The sequence below is a fragment of the Anopheles merus genome, chromosome 2L, assembly GCF_017562075.2.
Source record: "Anopheles merus strain MAF chromosome 2L, AmerM5.1, whole genome shotgun sequence".
Classification (NCBI taxonomy): Eukaryota; Metazoa; Arthropoda; class Insecta; order Diptera; family Culicidae; genus Anopheles; species Anopheles merus.
In genome coordinates, this window is record NC_054083.1 from 38,192,506 (window position 1) to 38,215,571 (window position 23,066).

Consider the following 23,066-nt stretch of genomic DNA (forward strand, 5'->3'; position numbering starts at 1 on the left):
TATATTTGCAGCTACACAACCCCGTCAACAGGCGGCAGGCAACGTCGAAGTTGGCTGTCCTCGCAGTACAAACACTCTCCCTCTTCGGAGCGCGATCATCAATCAACACCGCAGTGGGGTTACGGGTTCAGGCCCAACTTACAGGCCACTTACAGTGTGTGCGCGCGCGCCCCGCCACAGAACTGCGAAACGTTACGAAAAACAAGCAGCGAACGAAATGTGTAGCCCGCGCCTGTGTTTGGCGTGGGATCATGATGGTTTGACTGGCTCGTTTGTCTTGTCAAACGCTTTACGCACCAAATCGGACCGTAAACGAAAACGGGGAATATGAACGGGGATGCTGTTTGTTGCTGTGAATGGTTGAAGATAACCACATTTTGATTTTAATATGCGATTTTGTTTGGAATGCTAACATATCTTATTGAGCATGCTGTTACCGCTGGAATGGATTTGAGAACATCAAATAAAGCATAAATGGCATGCGTTTGAACAGTATGTTTGAATATAATAGCCTATTGGATTATTTTTATAGAGTTACAAACGAAACGAACAAAAGGTTTCAACACAAACCATTTCCTGGGAAGGCAATTAATTTGATTTTCCTCGCACAGCAAACAATCGATGCTATTGATAGTATTAGGGTGAAAATATACTTTTTAGTATGTTTTGCTTTTACACAAACAATTGAATACATGCAACGCTAAAATTATTAACCCAGTTTCATCCTTTCATTTCCCTGTTAAAATTGCGGGAAAGTTGTCTGTATGAACATTTGATACAAAGCTGAAACCATTTATTTAAATGAAACTAACGCATGTTGACGAACAAATCAAATCATTTGCCCAAATTTTTTAATAATTTACGCCCCCAGTTTAAACAAACGTGGAAAGCTATAAACAGTAATACAATCATCGAAATTTGCCAATGTTTTAGCTCGAAAAATACACATTTTCTACACGATGGATTGTTAGATTCAAATGTTTATTCAACTTTAGTACGTTGCTTTCAAAAGGTAAGCGTCCATTCAACATCCTATTGAATAAAACTATTCATAAAATGCACACATCAGGAAGAATAAAGTAACGTATCAGGAAAAGTTTTAGTTTTATACACACAATACACGGTGGTACACACTTTTGTGCTTCTTCTTCTTCTTCTTCTTTTTGTGTGACGAGCTACGCCGGTCATACCAGGTTGTAGGTACATACCTCCGATACTTATCATATAATAGTATCACACACACAGCTAAAATCCCTGCTACGGATAGCCGGGTTCCGGTTGGGAATCGATTCTGTTCGACTTTGTAGGAGCCAATGCATCTATCAAACAGACCACCGGACCGTCCCGGTACTAAGCGGTTTAAAGATAACTTAAAAGATCAGATCACAGTTTGAACTGTGCAAAAGCATTAACAAAAGAACGAAGATTGACGATTGCATTGCAAGTCCATCGTGGAAAACATTTGTCATAACAAATTCTACCAAATGGAAACATTTCACACAAACAAATACAGATAAAACATTTTAATCTCTTTACAGTTGGTTGTTGGATATTCTCACGATCCATCGTACACGCCACGTCTGACGCCTTTCCCTTTATCAGGCAAATGTAACTGCATAAGACGTAGTAGGAGAAAAAGACGTATTCATACTCAAATAACATAAAAATTACATATTTTTAGTACTCAAAATTAATTGAGAAGCACCGACAGAAACAAAGTTCTACAACAGCAATCAAGCACTGCGCATAAAGAACTTGATTGTTCGGAAGTAAAAAGGAAACATTCGTTGGTATTCATGAGATGATCTTGGGCGTAATTTAGCAAACGTCAGAGAACACGAGGAGCATGCAAACATTAAGCCACCATTGAGTTTTTCAGTTTTCTGCACTGCAACGCCGATTACTTCTTGGAGCAGAGGCCCCCGCATGAGCATGTCGTTAATTCGGTTCCGGGAAGAAATGCATACAGAACGTGTTAATTGCAGCTCATTCCATTGTTATTATACCTTCAAAACCATATCCGCTTGTGCCTGGTGGGCAAGCCAGCGAAAGCCCACCAGAAGCACTGGATATGCTTTTGTTCGGCCCTGCTCTCTCCCCACCCATTCCAACCGATGTGCAAATGCGACACCATAATCAAGTACAGCGGTAACACCTTCATTTTTCGTTCGAAAAAGCGCCTCAATTCCGGACCACTCGACAGACAGATCACCCTCAACGTAGAGCCTTTGGTAGATTGGTGGGTTGCAAGGCTCTACTTTTCCTGCCAGGCCAGTCAAACGGTCAATTAGTGTCGGGTATGGTTTTCTTCTCCACTTTCAGCGGCGCTAGCGCAGGGTAGTTGCACAAGGTTTGGCGAAATCAGATTGCCTATAGCGTCGCTTCACACAACTCTTTGCACACTACCGAGCTGGACCCAGAACTGGCGGACGGTATTTCCAGCGCAAGGCTAGATAGACCCATCTACCGAACGAGCTGCTGCTGGAAAAAGCGACAGCACACCGGCAGCAACAACAACCAAAAAAAAATCCTCTAAATAAATAGTCCTCCATCTCGCCAAGTAAATTGACCATCTTGCCGCCTGGAGGTGTACACGCAGCGCAGGGCAGCAAAACGGATCACCACCATCATGACGGTGATGTTTCACCTGAAAAAGCTTTCCCTCTCTGCTGCCTCATTTGCACGGCTCTATTGCATTAGAGCACACTGGCCAGAAAAATGGCACCGGCAGCGACACTCACAGCATCCTCGCCGTTTCATAGCAGCACTATCCTCGCTAACTGCAGCAAATGTGGTGGGGGGTAGTAAACTGGAGTGAGCAACACTGAGTGAGGTTTATTAATATTCATCACTTCCTGTGAAGTGTATGAAGCTGCTGTGCTGTACCCACCCGACACATCAAAACTGAGCTACTACTCTGAATCTCCCGACCGGTGGGTGTGTGTGTGCAAATCCCACACCGGAACCCTTTTCTTTGCCAAACACGTCACGGTGACCAGAGGGGAGTTTTTTTTTGTGAATTGAAGTAAATTAGCATCGGCTTAGCCCCACCCGATAAGTGACACAGTGACAGTGGAGTGGAGTTGAGCGTGCGCCGGTAAGCTGGTTAGTACGATGATCGCTCACGTTGGCAACCCGTGAATTAACCTCTAATGGTTGTGTCGTTAGCGGTGCTCAAAGTGCTGAGCGAGTGACCCCCTCCTCTCGGAAGCGCAAAACAGCCGAGCTGCAATGGATGGGGCGCGTTAGGCACAACATCGAATCTCTGTGTGTCTCGGGCATGGAAATAGATCGTTGAAAGTACCAACCGGGGATGTTTCAGTTCTGAGAGTGGGTGGGTTGGTGGGTATTAATTTGCTTCAAAAAACTTTCATTAGAAATGGTAATGATTTAAGGATACTTTCCATTACCTGTAATAGGTTTTCATGTTTTAGTGGAATTTAATTATTCCAAGAGAATTAAAACATCCTTTCTCAAGAAGCAACACAGTTAATTAAACTCACGAAATTCAGAAGATAGCGCCACCCCTTTTGGGAAATGTTTTCTCAATGTCTCCTGTTACATTATGCCATTAAACATCGTTGTCTGGCTATAAAATACTTCGAACAACTGTCCCCAAACCCAAACAGTCTTCAAACGCTATCAGCTTGATAAAAAAAACCCCAGAGCGCTATTTGAATACCTCCACCGAAAAAAAAACGCACAAATTGTACCAGGTATTTTTAATCAATCAACACATCCATTCCATTCTCCAGAACAGCTCTTTCGTCCCTCCAAAAAGGTTCCAAAAATTATCAGCACTCAATGATTGCCCTGCAGCATATTATCAAAAACCCGATAAGCACACCAAACAAAAAAAGCAGTCAATATCGAATTGCTTAGTCAACTTGGAAAAGAGTCAAAAACCACGCTGGAGGCGCACTATTGAGCTGTTTTACTCCGTGTCGCATCACCCCGGGAACTCCGTGGGTCATGGATGCAAACCAAACGACAACCGAACACCGGCAAAGTCTCTCCATAATTCTTCCTGCACCACGGGGAAATAAGATATAAGCGCCCAAAGGTACTGCCCCGCACGCACACACCGCCCTAAATTGTGCCCGAACACACTTCCTTCCGGTGTTCCGTCCGCGGTACGTGATCAACAATGCCCTACTCTGCTGCACAGGGGAAGAGAGCGCAAATTTGCTTCACGTTTATTTTAGCCTCTCTCTCTCTCTTCCTGCTCCCTCGTCGCTTGGATAGGGCCCACGCCACGGCAAAAAGTGCTTTTGCTTCTTCGCGAGCTGAAAATCATTTCTTTCCCTTTTCCGTGTGGAGGATGCTTATCCGCGCGCTGGAAGTACGGCAGCAGTTCGCGACTGGAGCAGAAACTCCCGCGCGCGTGCAACGTAATCTCAGCGGAAGGACATAAACATTCTGCGCTGCATTATTCGTACGCGGATACAGCAGAGCGAGGAAGAGAGAGAGAGAGATAACGAACAGAAAAAAGACCCAGCATGACAGCATCTTCGACCGGGACACACATTCCCCATGACGCGAACTGTTTCCTTTGTTTTCCCGGTGTAATCCGGTGGAGGATGAATGAAAAAACATGCCTCCCCCCCGGAACCGTATCGGAAGATGCACACGCTAACCGTATACATCATCATCACCCAGCGGGATGCAACACGCTGCTGCTGCTGCAAGGCAATTGCTGCTTCCACACACCGAGCGTGCCCGCTAATCCACCAGAACACACCGAGCAGTCATCCACAACGCCACCACAGGCACAGGTACACCAAAATGGCCTTCGGGTGTAAAATCCCCCGAATGCGTTGCATCATGCTGCCGCCTGTAGGCTATCGGCTTTCATGCTTACATGCCGCTGTTTTGCTCTCCGTTGGAAGGGGAGAAGAGGTTTCTTTATCGATTGGACAGCTAATCCTGTTAACATGCACCTCCAGGGTGGGACACACTCGCTACCAGGGATTTGGCTCTATACTTGCGCATCTAGTGCGGATATACGAGGGCCTATATCGTTCGCTAGCGCTTCGGAAAGCATAATTTTCAACGTGCGATGTTGTACTGTGTTGTGCCCGTCGTAGGATGGAACAAAGCCCTGGCAAGTGCGTTTGATGGATGAAGCACAAAATTCGGTCCGATCTCACAGAAAGGATTGTAGCACACACAAAAAAACACAGCAATGGAAAAAGAAAAGCTCCACCATTTTTCCACCCATTGCGTTAAGTATACAGCAGCACAACAAAAACACACTCTAACAGTTAACGAGTTTTGGGATCAATGCCATCATCAGCTTTATGGCAGAATTTTGGCATTACAAATAGACCGAGAGAGAGCGAACAAAAAAAAACAGGTGCCGATAAGCGAACATAATGACACACATGAAAAAGGGAAGCAATTTGGCTGGTGTACGCTGTAGTATACAACAGTGGCAAAACAAAAAGAAGGACCACCCATTAAACCGAAGCACCCACACATTATGAGCGATGAGAACGAGGATACCGCCGGCGGCGGCGGCGGTCAGTGATCCGAGAGAGCATGGCGCAAGATAAAACCACCGTAAGCGTCTGCTGCTTTACCGATTGGGGGTGAAACGTTGGGCCGCTGGGTGTGGATATCGGGAGGAGTTTGAGCAGCAGCAGCAGCATCACACACCGACTGCCACCTTTTTTGCCCTGTCTACATGCCAGCCAAACATCGATACAGCAAAATACACACGCAACATAACGAAAGTAAAGTGAACCTTCGATCAACCCTGCTAGAGGGCAGCGCACTAATATGAAGGCGATAAAACACATCGACAGGAGGAGGTTAGGCGCGGTAGTACAAAGCCATTCCGAGCGCTGGAGCGATCGCTCCATTTCTAGTAATCATTTCACATTAACTTTATGGCGGGCATTTCGCGGCCCTGGCTGGCTGTAACATCCACGTGAGTCGTTCGTCGTCGTTCTGTCACACGGTCACAGTGTGTGTATGGGGGGGAAACTGTGCGCGGTTGCGTTTAAAGTACGGCGACCTGCTGTTTGCCGCGTGGTGTGGCCTTGAGTAAGGGTGAAGAGAAAAAAAAACATTGCGACACCCAAAGTCTCCCACCAGCCAATTCGTACCCGTGTTTTATGAAGACTTTCGGTACATAAAATCCCGCCCGCCACACGCTGGTGGTCGTAACTTTTCCAACTGCACGCACAGATGGGCTCCGACTGCGCCAAGTACTAGAGGAGATCGATCGTGGGATGTCGTGCGGAATACAATCACAACTAAATCGCGCTGACACTGATGCGCCATTTCGCGGGTGTATCGTCGTAAATGGACGATAGCTGTCTAGAATTGAGCAATACGCAAAAGCATAAATCGTGTTTTTTATACTGTTTCGATTAAGAGTCTAATTTGCTTCTAGGTGCGTCGAAAATTTCGTCAAACATTTCCAACAGATCAAGTTATTTGAAGCAGAAATTAGTCTTCAGAAAATATTGTAAAAGTCTTGATGAAATGCGGTTTCAAACACCCGATGAAAAAAAAAGATGGCAATAGACCAATAGTTGATGTGTTGAAAATCATACTTAAGAAATGAAAAATTATTATAATGCAAAAAATCAGATTGATGTCAGTTACCATCCTGCATTAGGTGAATAACTTTAGGGACTGATATAACGATATTAGCAGCCTGTTTTATATGGAGTTTAGATTATAGCCTGAACATATCAGCTTTCTGGCTTAAAATATAGAGGGGGCTTACGTTGACATTCGAAAGTAACTTGGAAAACTCTGTAATATTAGCATGGAATTTAGCAGTCGTCGGGAGTCGTCCACGAGACCATGAAAACATTGCCGACCGCCTCCGGACGACCACAACTTCCGTCGACTCCGAACGACTCGAGAAGACTCAGGGCAACCCTAACTCAGGGCGACTCCAAACGACTCAGGGCGACTCCGAACGACTCCGGACGACTCCGGACGACTCCGGACGACTCCAGACGACTCCTGACGATTCCAGAAGGCTCTAGACGATTCCAAACAGCATCAGATAATGCTGGGTAACCTTCCAGGATCGGTTCCAGAAATGTCGGAGTCAAATCGTAGTCGACTCCGGATTTTTACCAACTTTACCCTTCACCACTACAACAAACAAAAGGCTTTAATAGCAGAAGGATGTTAAAATGGAGTCAATTCTAGCCAAAAAGTCTAACCTCTAAAAAGTCTAACCAAAAAGGTTCTACGGCCTGAACGAAAAACGAAACTATTTTGTAAAAGCACTATCCAGTATGCATGCCACCACACCACCAGACAAATGAAAAATAAACGTAAACGCACCATTAAATCAAACAACCATCACAGAGGTCGTCACCGAGGGCACAAAAAAGCGGCCATGCAATTAGCTAGCTCCCTTACAAGACACGTAGCCTTGCAGCGCCGTTCCAAAATCAACAATTTTACACGCGCAAAAATGAATCGCTCCACATGCTGCCGCTTGCTGCTGGGGCTGCCTCAAATAATGCTAAACGCCCCACACATACAAAATTAGCCAGTCCCGACCACAAAAACGTGAAAAACTATCGTAAACCGCTTACACAATGTAATGTGCAAAAGAACGAACACGGAAGGGAACAATAGAGAAAAGAAAGGACATAAAAAAACAACCCTACACACACAGAGAGCCACAAAGGACCGTTGCCTAGCCGAAACAAATTCCAGCTAAACATTAGCTCTTCTCTTAACGGTGTGGGGAACAACATACACCCACACACATCGGACCTGTGTCCACTGCTTCAACAAATTTAGCTTTTTTACTGCATAGTCCTTCACCCTTCAGCCATGCCCCGCCACAGTAAGGTAAGAGTTTATCAGCGTACCCAGAAGACGGGAAGAAGAAAAACAGCCCCCGCACAAAAAGGAAAGCCTTGCCGAAGCGGGAGCCGAGAAGCTCTCAAAAATTTCCACACCATCAACGCACACACACACACACCAAAAAAATACAAACAAGAAACTGTCCCCAAAGCAAGACAGCAGTGCCTCGAACGACGCCCGGTCGGCCGGTCCACCGCATGCAGAAAAGTCCCCCAAAATAATCAAAAGTGATGAAACCAATGCCAACGAGCAACCTTCGCCCATCGTATTATATATTCCCGAGAGAGGGCCGCCCCAAAACCTTCCGAAAGGTGACAGGGCTTTAGGTCACTGCCGTTCTTTTTTTTTTGTTCCGTTTCAGCCCGGAGGGTGCAGAGACAACATATCATGGGGGTTTTCTGTTTCTTTTTTCAGCCTTTTCTTCTTTTTGGTCGAAAAAAAACACCCTACACCCATCGGTTTGCCAAAAACCCCGACCGAAGACCATGGTGCCATACCTTTCTACCCCGTTGCTGGTTTGCGTGTGTGTGTGTGTGTGTATGTGTGTGTGTGTGCCTGCTTGTCTGCTGCCGGAAGGAGTTGTGAAAATTTATCGAATTTCCTTCGACCGGTAGCGGACAGAGCATTTTGTCGGGGGACAATTTTCTGTTTGCGCCCAAAAACCCGGACGGGCGCTGGAACTGTACACTAGTGGTGGTGAGGGTGAAGTGAAATGAAATAAAAACACACACACACACTCTTCACCCATCGGTTGGAAGAAAGGAAAAATCATTCACCTTTCGCTTAGAAGCGACCTTCCACGAAGGTACAAATTGAGAAGTTATGTCAAAGCGGTCGTCGTGTCCTCCCGCCGCTTATGTCTGCAGCACCCCAGGCCGTTACGGGAAAAAAATGGCAGAAAGCCCACCTGAGCGGTTGGGGTGGTGCTGCCGTTGTTTTTCGATTTTTCTTTCTTTCCATGGGCCTTTCTCAGGCCTTTCCACTTGTCGTCAGCGTGTCGGCCCGTAACAACGACAAAAAATGGAATGCTTGATGGATAGAAGCATAATTCTATGCTGAGTTTGGAAATCGGTTTCACTTCGCAACGGTACTGGTACGCCAAACCAAAGCAAAAATAAAACACATCAACTAGGAAAAGGGGGAAAAACCAACAAACCGACCGACACCGTGTCTCCACCGTGTCCTCTGCCCTAAACCAACCACCACCGGGCCGGAGTAGGGATAGACAAAACCGGAAGCCGGCTCAGAGGAACCACTTCAAAAAACCACACCGTCAGCGGGTTTCCAGCATGCATATAAGACACACATACACACATTTATAAGAAAAACACTACATACCAGCCATCGCAAGGTATACAATATTGGTGCTGGGGTAGGAATAAATGATTCATGTTCTGCATCGTCGTGAATACCATCCCAATTGGAAAATTTGAATCATATACTACAAGCAGTATTCTATCAAATTTAGTCCCACACGAAAAGGAACGGGATTGTACCTCTCTATGAAATTAAATCACATATCCACTGATGAGGGGATGTGGTGTTTATATTGGAAGGGATCATTGTTATTTGAAAAAGTGATTTGATATTGGTCTGGAATTGTAAATCGACCATGTAGTTGGTCAAACAAAACGTCGGGAATTTTAGACCGCCCGCAAACAATTTTGAATTTTATTGTCCTTAATTGATGGGCAAATAAAAAGGATTAAAATCAGAATATGGCCTAATAGACATTTAGACCAGGGCATTTGTTGCATATTGAAGTAAAATGTAAAAAAAAACTGCATAACAATACAGTTTCTACGCTAGGATCTATTGGAGCTTTGTCAACGAAATCACGCAAATAACAAATTCAACAAAGCCTACGAGTTCTAATTAAGTTTTGATGAGTATAATTATATGAAAAAGTTATTTAATTCAACTACTATTGTAATTTCAATCCTGAATGAATGAATAACAAAAATCTCTTCAAGAAGACAAATATAATAAATATTACTTCCGAAGTTTAACAACCTCTAATCTGACACAGCCCATCTGAATTCTCTTATGTGCTAGAAATTAGTTCAGAGTGGTGTCCTCTTGGACGTCCTCCAGAATCGGAACAGACGGGAGTCGGAGTCGGTCGGGGTCAGACCTATTCCGATTCCGGATCTCCGTCTCCGACTCCGGATAACTCCGACTCAGATTCTGGACGACTCTGGACGACTCCGGACAACTCTGGACGACTCCGGATGACTCCAACTTCGAGTCTGGACGACTCCGGATGACTCCGACTCCGACTCTGGACGACTCTGAACGCTTCCGGACGACTCCAGATGACTCAGACTCCAGATGACTCCGACTCCAGACAACTCCGGACGACTCCAGATCAACTTTAGACGACTCCGGAAAGACGCTGGACAACTCCGGACGGTATGGAACGATTCTGGACGGCTCCGAATAATGCTGGTTGGTCCTATCTTCCGGAGTCGGTACCAAAATTTTCGAAAACAAATCGGAGTCGACTGCGAATTTTTTCCAACTTTGCCTATCACTAGTATCATATCTAGAGAAACATCGTTCAATCGAAACAATAGCATTTTAAAATCCTACTTATGCTTCAAATTCATCAAGATACGCTCCATTATTGAGAATACAACAAAAAAAACGAACAATGCAAAGAACCATAAATCACAACACTCTGGTAGTATGTAGTCTTAATTAAACAGCAGACAAGAATCACCTGTGCATGCAAAAAAAAATGCGAATAGTCGGCATACGACCACATGCCACACTCACCCCTGGGGGCCACACACGCATGTGCATTGTGCACCGAAACCGACATCCGGAAGCGTGACATAATCCGCACGCAGCAAAAACCGAGAAGCAGGAATCGGGGCCGAAGTAGAAGTAATGAAATACAAAAACTGTACCCGACCGGTGAGCAACCCGATCGAAACCTTCCAAAGCAACGAACAAAGAGAACATGCGTTTACGAAAACTATCAGTCAAGACGTCAGAAGGATACGGGATGGGAGCGCCACAGTACAAACCAAACCATCGCCTCAAACACACCCAAAACCACAAGAACGGAAGAGCCGCTTCCAGATGCTTCACAGCAACACAACAGGATCAATGTACTCGGGCATCGGCTCGAAAGGGGCTGCAGTTTTGCAATGCAGGTGTTGGTGTTAGCGCATGATTCATACCTTGATCGAGCAAGGGGTGATTATACCCGTTCTTTCAGCTCCTGCTGACGCTTGCTCAGTATGTGTGTGCCTCGGTGTGTAGGGAGGAAAAGTTAATTAGAATTGAAAGCATAGCTGTTAATGTACCGGTCGCCTGGATAATGGGGACGAGAGCTACTAGAGGCAGAGGAGGTTGATACACATTCGCCCGACGGGATTTTTCAGTCCCAGAAGGACGAGCCTATAGTTTTGAAGCAAAGAGGGAACAAAATACCCAGAAAGAAAAACCAAACAACCAAGAAACACATCCTACTGCCAGCCAGAGTGTTTCTGCTTGAAATGAGGGCTTGACACGAAACACCAAACAACACCAAACAACCCCATCTCCTCTCCTCAACAAAAAAAGCGAAAGAAAAACGGCAGCCCCTCGTGAAATGGTTCTGTGTACCGCCCTCTTCCCAGTCCCGCGGTTCCTAAATCCTCGCTGCAATCGATCGCCCCCAAGGGGGAATGTGTATCGTGTGTATCGGGACCTCTTTCAAACTAGGCCAGCAACAAAACCTGCCTGTGCTTGCGCTCCAACCCTCGCTCCAATCCCATCTTCCGGCGTTTATGTTTATGTGGCCCCGGTCAAAACGGAAAAAGAATGTCACCCACAAGGAAAAGCCACCCGCGCGCTATACATTGGCACGGCGATGTGTCCTTAATTCGATAACACCGTCTTACGTCGCCAAGGAGCGGCAAAAACCGGCCTCAAAATCTACGCCAAGGATCGATAAAATTATGTTCATAAATTGATTGGTGTACCGCCGCCGCCATCGCAAAAAAAAACGAAATCCAACCCCATGTGCGTGGTGGTGACGGCGTTGTCAAAGCAAGTTCTTAACCGAAAACTGTAAAGCATAATAAAGACGGGTTGAGTGCGCCAGCAAAACCAAAAAAATCGATTCCCCGCCAGCGTATCAAAGTGTATCATGCCAGAAAACAGAGAAACAAAACCGATAGGTTTGTGCCTTAAAACGCCGCACACAGAAAAGGCCACCCCAAGGAGTCCCACGGGACGGGGTGTGTATGACCACTTTGACAGAGGAAGAGTTTCCCCAGCGGGTTTCCTTTTTTGTTTAAGAGAAGGCTTACAAACTAGAACTCAAATCCAGAAGGCTTCGGTTTTGGACCTTCCGACCCAGCCGGATCCGATCGCAGCCTGAGTTTCGTAATAAAATATTTAATCGATTCCTCGATACCAACACCCTCCAAACGGACCTTTTTTCTGCCTGCGCTCCCTTCCTTGATTGAGCCAAAATGGAAGAAAGAAACAAAATAAATCGTTTCGTTTACCGCACTTTCACTGCAAGAGATTCTCTTTCGTTGCTTTCTGCAGTTCGGTTTGAGCAGCTCAAAAACAAAAATGCTGCATCAAGGTTTGGGGGGAGTGGTGCATGAAATATTACCGAGCGGATCCTTTTTTAAGGATCCCTTTTTCACCGATACGTATTTGAATTCTCACCAGACACCAAATCCGTACCGCAATTGTCCTTCAGATCTGCACTACTGCAGATGAAGCTATAAAACAAGCTATCCCCAAGATCCTGGATAAAGTATTCTTACCGATTTGTCCGTATTTCCGAGTCCGCTCCAAAAGTGTATGATACACACACGCGCTTGCCGTGTTAACCCACCTCCCTGCCACCAAGCATCGAAAGGGATCGATCAAGTGAAGCTCTCTAGATCTTGTAGCGCTCGTTGGTAAGCAAACCCCGGACAACAGACCGGACTGGAACAATGGTGGACATATCCCTCTCCATTCTCCTTTCGATGTAGCGCATTTCTATCCACTTCCTACAAGCGCCGTACGCGGCGCAACAAGCGCAAAGCGTAACCTTCAAAGCACTAAAAACAGCCTTCGGTGCTTTCAATTTCTTCCCCGCATAAATCATCCGCAGGGATGAGGGCGGGGGCGGACGAGAGTGTTTTGCTTTCGGTGGCAAGTTTATGAGTTTACTGTCGTATCACATCGGTACGAGCGCCAATCGTACCACACCTGGGCAGAAGGCAGAAGAGCAATATCCAGCAACTAGCGTGACCGGAGAGAGAGAGCGAGGCTTCGAACGCTTTCCGCTTAGTACAACGGGCGGCGGCGGCTTCTTGTAGCGAAGTTCATTCGAAGATGAGTAGTAGCTAGAGCTAGGTTTGTTCCTCGGTAAAACAACATTACGTTGCGCTCTGTGTGCGTGCGTACTTGCAAAGCAATGAAGCATTGGAGCAGTGGACCAATTCAAGCAAAACCCCGACCCCGTTTGGCTTCTTCTACCGCTGCCGTACGCACACACAGCACACACGTGTTCACACGCGGGACATGCATAAATTGCCCACAGCCCACAACAAGCCCTCCAGGGGAGCTGGTGGGTTGCGTTTGTGTAGAGAAAAGGAAGGCCAAAATGTAAATCAGCTTATGGTGATTAACTTAGGGCGGCAGGAAACAACACGACGACGACGACGACGACGCTTTTCGAAGGCGTACCTTGGAGCAGCAGTTAGTGTTCCCCCCGTTCACGCAGGCAAGCCAGGCAGTTCGATATCGTCAGAGGCTCAGATATCTCCGGAAGGTGGGAAAAGTACAAGCCCCCCCCCTTCGAACGTGGGAACCAAATGCTTGGGGGTGTGCGCTGTGCCAGCTGGGAATCGAGCTCGGTCGGTTCTCGAGCGTGTGCGAATGAATGCCTCCGAGTACCGTTTGCGCATTAACCTATCGATGCGGGCAAAAGTCGTCGTCTTACTTCATCGTTTCAACAAGCTCACTTCCTCCACATCCTCGTAGATTCAGTGCTGTTTGATGATGTGTACGTTTAAGATAGCACAAGCAATTGCATCTGGTTTCTGGGGGTGCCTGCGTGAAAGCAGATGGGAGCAATTTATTTTCTTTTTTCTCTTTATTATAAGGTGTGAATTGTTCTCCTTATCATTAGTGTCAGGTGGAGCTTTATATCTTTCCTATTATTTGATGTATTATAAGAGAGATTCTTCTGCATTTTTTGATACAATCCCATGTTTTTTGTCATTCTCACAATTTTCTTGAAAATAATAATTTTTATTTATTTGTTTGTTTTTGTCTTTTTAACAAGTTTTGTTTAATAGTCAGAAATCGTGAAATGATTGAAACCAAAGTCAGTAATTAATCTTGGGTTTATTAGTTGGCAAAAATCTGGTGGCGCCTGTGATCCCACTCCGAAAACTTCGGAACAGACTCCGGAAGGCTCAGCATTTTCCGTAGTCGTTTGTTGGAATCGTCCCGAGTCATAGCCGGAGTCGGCCTTCGAAACAAAGGCCTATATACAAATAATACGTGCAAAGTAAGAGACAAAAAAAAACAAAATGAAATGCCTGATCACAAGTACATTGCACCGGGACGGCTCCGGTTGACTTCGAAAGACTCCGATACCGGACGACTCCGACTTCAAGCGACTCCGGACGACTCCGGACGACTCAGAACTACTCCGGACGACTCCGGACGACTCCGAACGACTCCGGACGACTCCATACGACTCCGGACTACTCCGGACGACTCCGATGCAAACGACTACAACTCCGGAAGACTCCAACTTCAGTCGGAACTAGTGATTCCCATTCGGCCAGAATCGGAATCGGACTAATAATAGTCGGATCGGAGTCATGAGTGTGCTCCAGAGAGCACATCACTATAAAAAAACTGTTCAAATCCACTATCTATTCAATTTCAGGCCTATATTGCAGTCTTGAACAAGGAGAGGAAACATGATTCCTGGAAAGAACAATTTGGTCCTTCGAGCCGGATTCCTTCGTAAACCCGTAACATTCCAATCCAGTTCCTTCCACTTGCAGCCCCAAAATATCTTGCCAAAAGGCCCAAAATCTAGCAAACACAACAGCACAATGAAAATATTTAATTACATATTTTGAAAGTCTCCCTCCGACATGCGTCCACATACAAACAAAAAATACCTCATCCCCATCATACGCACACAAAAATGTAAATAGAAAAATCGTACCCAAAATATCCCTTTACCCTCCGTTTGGTTCAGAAATTACCATACCAATTTACATACTTTTGCAAATTACCTCCCCCCGCATTACACGCATCGGAGAGGTCGTCTCCCCACACACCCGGTTGCATATAAAAATTCAATCCCACACACACACACCCCGCTGCCTCTACGCTGAAAATGTGTCGAGAGACTGTTTTGTGTGCGTGTGTGCACGGTCGCGGGTCAAGTACGGTTAACTTTGCTCAATTTCGTCCGATTAAATGATAGCTACTTGAACGTCACAACCAGACAGAGAACAGGGTTAGAATGTTTAGAATTGTGTGGGGGGGGGGGGGGGTTGTAAACGCATTAACTACCTGCTGTTGATGTTGAAGGGTTGTTGAAATAATAATTTTATCATTCAAACATTCGCTAAATAATTCAGCAAAATGCTTGCAAATAGTATAAAAAACTGATGTTTGTTTAAAATAATACAAAGTAAAGAGATTTGATCTAACAAACAAATATCTCTTTAGTTCAATTGAGCCTGTTTGCTGAGGATCGATTTTTCGAAAAACACTTCTTCTCTGTTTATCTAAGCCTTTTTGACGCATTTTTGTTCACTCAACAACCAAACCAATGCCAATGGGCAACATTGTGTTCTTAACAAACAGCAGCACGTTTACCCCACCACTCCCCGGTAGCCACGAGCGGCCAAGGCACGTCAGACAGCGCGCTGGAGGAGCTTGAAATGTTCGACCCAAACAACGAACCACAGCAACATGTTCCACATACACATACACACAATCCGCTAAAATATTTTGCACCTCGTTCGTTATCAACGCCTGTTATTTTGGCTCCCACCGTTCTGGCTTCTAACACTCCGCAGCACCTCCCCCGACACAGTAAACATTGTACCGAACGTGCCACAATCAGGGCGACTGGTTGGTAGGGTGATGGTTGGGGAAAGTGAAGTGGGGTGTGATAAAACAGACATCAAATCAAACTCCCGATTTACGAACAAACGCGCGAAAAAGGCACCAGCGCAAATAGCTTCTTGCGCGCGCCCTCGCGCCTGCTGCGTACGACGCGCCGCTTGTTACACGCGCGCGCTTGGCTTTGGCGCGAATGGAATGTTCAGCAACTTCTTCGGGGTTCGGGATCGGTTGGCGCGTTGGCGGCCGCGGATTGCTGCTGGTGTAACGCTCCCTCCCTGGCCGCAGCAAACAAATCTATTTTTATCGAATTTAACCAGTATAAGGCAACGGATTGATGCGAGCGGGGCGGGCAAAAAAACACAACAAGACGCCACTGTGTGTGTTGGCCGACGGACAGCGGAATGGCCAGAGAGAGGGTGAGAGGGAGAAGCCAAGGGGATGGCATTGCACACACACGCACGGTAGCGCGCTATTAAGCGAAGAGCGGGGCGCAATTGAGAACGCAATTACTGTCGCTGGATGTGAGAAAAGCGTGTTTTATTTGCTCATCACTTGGAAGTAAACAGTGGTTTGAATTAGTGAGAAATACAGCAACACAGTCCCCCCTCCCACCCCCCTTGTTGCCGGCCAACCAACCACACATTATTCAACTGCGCCGATTTGTGCACGGTGTTAGACGAATAAAGTGCAATCATAACATACATCCTCTTCTGCGCTTGTGTGTGCAGCGCTTTTTGCGTAATTTAGCAACAGCTGTACTGCTGCTAAACCAATGTTTCTACAAACATTTGCCCGTCGGAATAGGCTTTGCTTATTATTGCGCAAGTACCACGAATTTCCGTTCGAACTTTCTACCTCCAATCTATTCAAACAAAACCCACAATACATTACAACCAACATTGATGAATTTCGATCACGTACTAATCATTTACCGATTCGTGCTCAAGTGTATGCAAATTGCACGGCACGGGGACGGCCAACAACAATCAGGCTTGTTCTGATAATGGATAATGTCCATCATTCGCTACGTAAAATTATTATTGACGGGTGGCCAATGGAATGATTTCTAATAAGAAGTAATAAGAAAATGAAATGTAAGCAATAAGATATTGGTCGGATTTTAGAGCATTATTTACATTAATTGCGATAAAGATGCTTCTTCTTCTTCTTCTTCTTTGGCTCAACAACCGATGCCGGTCAAGGCCTGCCAACACACTTGTGGGGTTGGCTTTCAGTGACTTATTGATTTCCCCCCATAGCAGGATAGTCAGTCCTACATATGGCGGCACGGTCTATTTGGGGCTTGAACCCATGACGGGCATGTTGTTAAGTCGTACGAGTTGACGACTGTACCATGAGACCGGCTCGACGGATAAAGATGCTACATCCTTCAAATTCCAAAGAGCACTCTGCAAGATTTTCTGAGGAAATTTTGCCAAAAAAACGGTTTGTACGTTTGGCTATATCAAATGATCGGTAAAACATTATAGTAAATTTTGGGAATAATTTTACCTTTTTCTCATGACATTCTACAGGAATTATAGTTTTTTTTATTATTAAAAACATAAACGAACAATTTGAAAATTTCTTAAATTTAATTACATTAACAATAAAAAATACATTAACAATAGAAAAAAACCTTCATTTCCTCTCAAGCCAGGCAAGAAACCAACCAGCAAATCCTACCCGTAGAAAAACAAATATTTTCATTTCCCACAAACTTTCCCGCCCAAAAAATTGCAAACAAATTTTTACTGACCGAAACTTATCGGCACGGAATAATAGGATTTCGTGAGCCGGTTTTTGTGTCCTAACTTCCGTTTTATTCACCTTCCCGATAAACACGCACTTCCTCCATCCCGATCTCGAACTGATCCGTTTAGCAGGCTGCAGCATAAAACCTGGAAAACCTTGGCATCCGTGGCCTGGTGGTTTTGTTTTCTTTTTTTTTTCTTTTATTGTTTAAGTACTACCAGAGGTTCATTTATCTTTCACTGGTCGCACATCTAGCTATGTGTGCGAGAAGTGGCAAAAAGCAGTGTTGCTGAAAATTTGAATACTTGAGTGATGGGTCGACGCCGACGACGACTATCAGGGGCAGCAGCGCGTTTCTAGCCCAAGTGTTTGAAAGAAAAACGGAAAAAGCATCTCATACCGGTAGACCTAAACCCAATATTACGCACAAAGCGGCGGCCTCTTGTGTCGAATTGTTTCCAAAATATTAATTCGCTTAGGAAGGAACGTGACTTTACTGACTTATTTCCCTTTGCATTGCACGCGCTTGTGTCAGATGAGCACACCCTCCGTCTGCGGCTAGAGCGCGAACGTGAGACACACACACACACAGTTACATCAGCGGGCACACATACATTTGTTTGCCATTACAGATCCGGTGTATTTGGCAGTCACAGCGAGGCAAAGCAATCAAACGCAGAGCAAAAAATGTAAAGCGAGCGAAAAAGGCAAAGACCTGTGTGTCTCAGGCATGCGAGATGATTTTGTTCGAACGTTACCCCCTCAGAGAGTCGAAGTCATAAAACTGATAAGAGCAATGGCAACGGTTTAGGATGATTTTGCGCTACCCCTCTGAGGCACGATTGGTGTTTGTTTGGCGTTTCAATTGGTGGCAAACATAAATCAGCGTGAAACCGAAACAGCACAGCACGCTTTTAATCAAAAAAGCACGTCCCACACGATAAGTGCAGCTGATTCATTGGCAGCTGGTTGCAACACAATTGTGCGGTGTGTTATCGTCAAACTAAGCATTGGAAATGGCAAGTAGAAGTATGAAACGGAACCATTGAACCATTGTAATTAAAATACAGTTTTGTTTGCAAAATATGTTGTGCTGGGGCAGGCCCATGAGCTGGGAGAAAACCTCACCATAATGATGCAAATACCCTCGTTTCAAGGAATTAACAACCCCCATGAAATGAAACCAAAAAACTTCTTATTTTCAACGAATGTAGGTCGTGCAAGGGAAGTGAATGCTCACAGAGAGTCTCCGGGAAATAATATATAATTACGACAAATGTTTAACCTTAAAACTATTTGGTTAGAATTTATTTTTTTTTTAAGCACAGGAGTGTATTCTAAGAAAAATGGACAAATGTGCTTGAAAATAATATGTTTTTTTTTTTTGTTCTACATTTAATGATTTTTGGTTGTCGAAAATCCAGGAAAATTGTGAAATGTTGAGGTATGAGAAATTGTTTTACCTTTGTGCTTTAGGCATCACACGCAGCTCTTCTATTCGTGGAAGTACCACACATTAAATTATTTTCACACAGCTCACGTTTCAATTACAAATTACAAGAAGCAAATGTGAAACTGTTGCTACAGATTATTTAACGAGAACCAGTTTTACGTTGGGTCGGAAAACTAAGCGATTCGAAAGCATATTCAATTATGAAGCATGATGGAGGTATGGTCCTCCATCATACCATACCCGGATGCAGTTGCAAATCAAATGATGCTTATTTAGTCAAACGAAAAACAACCTGTTTGATCAGTACTTTTAATTGCCTACATTTTCTTTGCGCGTCTGTAGGTTTTTCTTTGCGCGCCTCTTGAGTGTAAACTCTTAATTTGCTATACAGTCTTTCCCCGAGTTACGCGAATAATGGCGTACCGGAGACATTCGCGGGTACAGGGTTTTTTCAAGTCAGTTTCGAATGTGCACATAGTTATTCGCCGCATCCAAGATGTTTTTCAACCGCTGTCGAATGGTTTATTTGTTTCAAAATGAGATTTCAAAATTATTTAAAAAAAATCGGCTCAAGAAAGAGAATTGCTTTATTTAATACGTAATAAATGCTTGGAAATTATGTAATTTTTATCATTAAAGCCCAAATGGCACACAAACCATGAACGCCAAAAAACGGGAAATTGGAAATTGAAATCCGTTAACAATTGGCGTCCCTTCAAGTGCACCCCGAAGCACATAAACCACAAAATACGGACGATAGAAGAAAAAACGCAAATTGTGGCAATCGAGCTCCCAAGCGAACCTTTTCTGCAGACACACAGAGCGTTCCCCAAGCCCTCCCTAGTTTTCTGTCCCGGAAATAGCTCTCCAGTGTCAAACGGTATGGAAACAAACAGCCCAAACCAAACGAGAGCAAACAGAGAAAAGAGAAGTACCGGGGGGATCATTTACAGCAAAACAAACCGCAGCATAAATGGCGCGGTTACGACCGGTTGCGGCTCCCCATGTTCCTCACCATTCCCCCCTTTAAATCCGGTTCCAATATGCCGGCGGAAAGCGACCACAAGAGATGCTAATGGGGGGGGGGCACAATGAGTGCGGGGGCATTTTTTGTTGCAAGCAAAAGGGTTCACCCAAACTAACGGGACCGACTGGACAAGGCGGTTGAGGTTAAGCGGGTCCTTCAAAGTCATCGATAAGTGGGACTTATCTTCTATTTTAATGCTGTTAGCTTGGTGTGCTTTTACCACCGGCATAAACGATCCACCACACACACAGAAAGATAGAGGGGACAGCAGCATAGGTCATTCATAACGATGACGCACCACGGCACCGTGGCTTGAAAGGTGGTATGACCATCACAATCACTGCCCACACAAAAACGGATTTCTCGCCCCGGCCGTGGGCGAACGGAATATGCTTCCAACGCACCCGAAAAGCGTCCCCAACACAGTGGGCAGCGTCGTAGTGGGTGCCCGTCCCTCCCGGGAGGGGCGAGAGTGAATAGAAAAACCGGCCCATTTAGTTGCGCCGGCATATGCCATATCTCGCGGCCGTATGAATGCAAAAAAAAAAAAATACCGATCGCGCGGGGTCAGCATCAACCAGTGGGTGGGTTGAAGGCGTCGGAGAAGGAAATCCTACGCACAAAGCTCGAGGCAATGCGACAAACCGGCACACAAACACGCACCCCGCGCGAAGCATTAGTTTTTCCTGCACCACATGTGTGTTTGTGTGTGTGTGTGGGAAAGCTTTTCGGTTGCACATTATTTCCCACCATTATTTTCCAAAAACCGGTGCAGCGCGACGGAAAACGATCATTTTCGTCGTGCCCGACCGGCTGATGCACTCCGCACCCGGCTAGCCGCCCGGAAATGGCCTTAAATACTTACATAAACATACAGCCGTCAAAATTTCGTGCCCTCCTTCCCCTGGCCCGCGCAAGCAGGAGATGATGATCCCCGTCCCGATCAAAGCATGCGTGTTTTTCTCCGTTCCCTTCGCAAACCGGTCGACGATACAAGACACACACACACACAGTGCAGAGAGCGAAAAAGGCCAATAGGGGGGCCAACGCACCGTGCGGGAAAGAGAAGGCACCGACGAGATCTGCTGACAGAGCAGAGACAGGGGCTTTTGCTTTTGTTTACCTACCTACACTACTGCAGGTTAGCGCTTCGTTTACACACGCACACACACACACACACCGGTAACGATGGTGCACAAGCGCGCACACCACACACAAGCACAAAACGGAACAAACAATCGTACACCAACACGCACACACACACACACACCAACAAACGCGGTAAATTCACCTGCACCACTGTTGACGGTTCGACGGCGCGTTTACACTCTCGCTTTCACGGCCACACACACACACACGCGCGGGCCCGTTCTATAGGGCAAAAATTAATGCAAAAATACTTTTACAAGCGCTTCTGAAATACTTATTTAATTTTGCACGAGTTTCATACTACAAACACACACAATCACACACACACACACCCTTGTACACTTGTGTGCGCTTCCACCTTGTCACAGCTTCCGTGCAAAAATACACGCACACACCACTAACACTGCTGCACACTACGACGAATGACGGCACACAACTGTCATTCGGAAGGAGATGAGAGCAAAAGCACCGAAATTTCGATAGATGTTGAATGGAGGATGCAGCCAGCCACTGGGCAAAGGACACTTGGGCGAGCCGTGCCACTGGCACACCACACGAGCAGGCCCGTGTGATGGAATTTTTGGCCCCTGGTTATTGTTTGTTGAAATGGTTAGACGGTAATGTTGTTTTTTTGTGGTTCGCAGGAAGGTGTTTGTTTTGGATTGCGCTGCAATGGCCGGCGGAGGGCGGACCTCTCACAACACTGTCTGCAGACGTCACAGTTGCACAAACAAACAATCGATTTCGGTGGGTTCAATTGGCAATGGCGCTCGGGCAGGCAGGCAGGCAGGCAGGGCAGGGAGAAAACACTCTTCGCCTGCACCTTGGCTCCAGCAACACAAATCGGACAGTCACGAACGAGCCGCTGCGTGTGCCGTACTGTTTTTCGGCAATTTGTTCTTTACACTTTACGCCGTGCACCGACAGTCACAACAATATACACGGCACTGTTCAAGGACGTCAATAACGCAGCACAGCGGAACTGGCTAGATGCTGGCTGGCTTCCCGTCGTCTGCCCATTTGGACACACGGAAATGAACACAAGTTGATAAATAACACACACACGCGATAATGAAACGCGGAGTTTTCCAGCACACACACACTACACACCTGTGTTTTGCTGGTGGGGCCGGAAAATCGAGTCCCGATGTGCGTCCCGTCTGACGGTTCGATCGAAACAACAGGCGCGCGCGTGCGAAGGAATCGCCGTCGATTCATGCAATGCTCACCTCTCCGGTGCCGTCGTCGTCGGTCCTGTTTCGGGGGTTGTGCTGGCTACACGCAAAATATGCTGCGCGGATTTGACACTTTACTGACACTGGCGCAAACACACGCACACACACTCGCAAGCGCGCGCGCGCCCTCGTGTGAAGCTATCACTGTGTGCGGTGTGTATGTGTTTTGGGATGTATGTCGCTCTCGCTCACTCTTGCAGGGGGGCATAGGCCGAAATCGCGTGTAGGTGGTACGAGGTAAGGTTGTGTGGTGCACGCACACTAGTACGTAAACGTATGACAGAGCCACAGTGCCAAAAGTTCACTCACACAGCTGCATCGACGTTTGACGTTTGCGATCAACACAAACCACTGTGCGGTTGTCAAAGTTTGAAATTCAAAATTCAATGCTCGTTACATTTTCAGAAAACAAGCAAAGAAATCACGTTTCGGGAAATATTTGTTTGGATTAATTATGTATTGAAGTAAACTAAAAATGTATTTATTTAAAACT

General features: G+C 45.8%; 1 protein-coding gene across 3 annotated transcripts in view; it reads right to left on the minus strand.

Annotated features, from left to right (window-relative positions):
* The window catches only part of LOC121594698 (bifunctional heparan sulfate N-deacetylase/N-sulfotransferase), a 182,857-nt gene extending 160,191 nt beyond the window's left edge, over positions 1 to 22,666 (minus strand). For 2 of the 3 annotated variants that reach the window (XM_041918305.1, XM_041918303.1), the window contains exon 1: positions 21,317 to 22,666. The gene's annotated coding sequence lies outside the window, so the exon portion shown is untranslated. Of the gene's footprint in view, positions 1 to 21,054 lie in introns of all 3 variants that reach the window. The other variant, XM_041918304.1, reaches the window with a different exon arrangement.
* Positions 22,667 to 23,066: the final 400 nt, after the last annotated feature.